This window comes from Mastomys coucha, unplaced genomic scaffold, assembly GCF_008632895.1.
Source record: "Mastomys coucha isolate ucsf_1 unplaced genomic scaffold, UCSF_Mcou_1 pScaffold3, whole genome shotgun sequence".
Classification (NCBI taxonomy): domain Eukaryota; kingdom Metazoa; phylum Chordata; class Mammalia; order Rodentia; family Muridae; genus Mastomys; species Mastomys coucha.
The window spans coordinates 26,792,707-26,794,921 of NW_022196909.1; the positions used below are offsets into that span (position 1 = coordinate 26,792,707).

General features: G+C 43.3%; 1 protein-coding gene across 1 annotated transcript in view; it reads left to right on the forward strand.

Annotated features, from left to right (window-relative positions):
- Sar1a (secretion associated Ras related GTPase 1A) overlaps positions 1-2,215 on the forward strand; it is a 13,216-nt gene that overhangs the window by 287 nt on the left and 10,714 nt on the right. The window lies entirely within an intron of this gene.

Genomic DNA, 2,215 nt, shown 5'->3' on the forward strand with positions numbered 1-2,215 from the left:
GGGCGGGGACGGGCCGCAGCTGCGGGGTGGCGGGGTGGCGTTCGGGGTTTGGGGGACGGCTTCGTGGCCTCCGTGTCGGAGGAGTCTGGTTCTTCGGTGAGGGTGGCTGGAGCCCTGGCACTCATCCTTCCGTGGGCCACGAGGTAGCGAGTGGGCGCTCGAGCCCCACGTTTAGCCTCTGGGTATCGGATGCCCCTGGCTGGAACCCACTGTTCGCCCCTTCCACCAACACTCTTCCCCACTCCCTTTTTTTTTCCCCCCTGTGCAATTCCCTCTTGGGCGATTATCGCAGATAAATGTTTTCTTCATCATTTTTGCCCAGCTGAGAATGGTACCAACTCCCATTTCTCGGTATCCTCCCTGACAATCGGGTGTTTCCTCCAGTACCTGGGCTCAGTCCTTCCAGGTTGAGAAGGGAGGTGTAGGGGGAATTGGCAGAAAGTTGATCTTTGACATTCACCTTGCAGCCTATGTAGACTTTCTTAGTTAATAGCCAGCTAGCTGCCTTCCCTCCTAGATTCGTCGGGAGTGAATACGTTTAAATATAAGAGTACGTTTTTATTGCCTGATGGTCTTTCTGGGACTTGTCTTGTTTGTTTCCCATCAGTCTTGATATTTGCACGTTTTTTTTACTTAAGGTTCATAAATAGTGTTGTTGGTGTTCATGTTGTTCTTAACATTCCGTAGATGATAGAGTAGACGAAGAATAGAAAAGAGTTCTTCAGTAAAAATACCATCTGAAAAGTGTGTTCTTAAGTTTATCGTCTGTGTAGGTGGTAGGTTAGGGAAGAAAGTTACCTTTCACCTTTTCGGATTGGAATTTAATATTAGTAGGAAAAAGGCTTTGGTTTTAGGTGAGAGGCTTTTCTTTTTAAATACCTTATTTTTATTTGATGTGAATTGTTGTTTTGCCTGCATGTGTGTCTATGTGAAACCCATAGAACTGAAGTTACCGTTTTGAGCTGTCATGTGGGTGCTGGGACTTGAACCCAGGGCCTCTGGAAGAGCAGTTGGTACTCTGAACCTCTGAGCTGTCTCTCATGGCTTTTGGAACTGATGCTTTTGACCACACAGTCTTGAACAAGACAGGTAGCCTAAAGAGTGCCCACATCTTCATCGCAGCTTGGGAGGGTGAGGTGAAGGTATGTACATATGGTGGTACTGTATAAGTTCTAAGGTTGCTGATGGATGAATTGGGTCAGATCTTGAGATCTCAAGGACATGCCAGCAAGGCCATGTCCTCAGCTTTGGGCAGCAGTACAGCCCAACTCCTAGGGTCTGACAGGAGTACTACCAGAAGAAGGCATCAGATCTCAATACAGATGGTTGTGGGCCATCATGTGGTTGCTGGGAATTGAACTCAGGACCTTTGGAAGAGCAGTTGGTGCTCTTACTGGCTGAGCCATTTCTCCAACCCTGAGTACTATTTTTTAACATCACTGAAGAATTCATTCTAATACTTTTCCTTATCATTTTGGTAGGAAGACTTTATAGGGCTTTTAAGACAAGAACTAGGAAGGAAAATAAGTTGGAAAATTAAAGTAGTTTAGTCACCACTTAAAAAAAAGTCCCCTAAAGTGTCACATTTGTAGAATTAACTAGGGTAAGAATATTTGCTTTCCTTTTCTTTGTTTGTTTGTTTGTTTGTTTTTGTTTTTGTTTTTGAAATAGAGTGTCACTCTGTAGCCCAAATTGGCTTGGAACTTTAACATAAGGTGAAGCTGCCACATACTAAAGCTCATCTTCCTGCCTCAGCTTCTCAAATACTGTGATCATAGGTTTCACTCCCATGTCTATCTTGGGAATTCTTCTAAAAAGATGTGGTTAAAAATAATGAAAGTGCTATACTATTGGCAGCAAATCAGTGCACACTAACTAGATGTGTTGAGTGTGAGAGGCCACAGCCTGTTAAAGATGAACTGGGTCTCTCTGGAATAAAGTGAGAGATAAGGGAGGGTGTCTGGCTAGGGGGACTGTAGAAGAAAGATGTATTGTTTTATTTACTCAGTAAACTTGAACTTAAACATGTATTTGTTACTGGGCTTCTTAAAGTGTTAAGTTTCTAGATATAAGTATCCCTCCTTAGCATTGAGCAGCCTCCCCTCCATAAATTTTTTTTTTGGTGATGGGACCTCATGATTCAGGTTGGCTTCAATACACTGTATGGTTGGGACTCCAGCTTTTTCTTTTTCTTTTTTTTTTTTTTTTTTTTTTT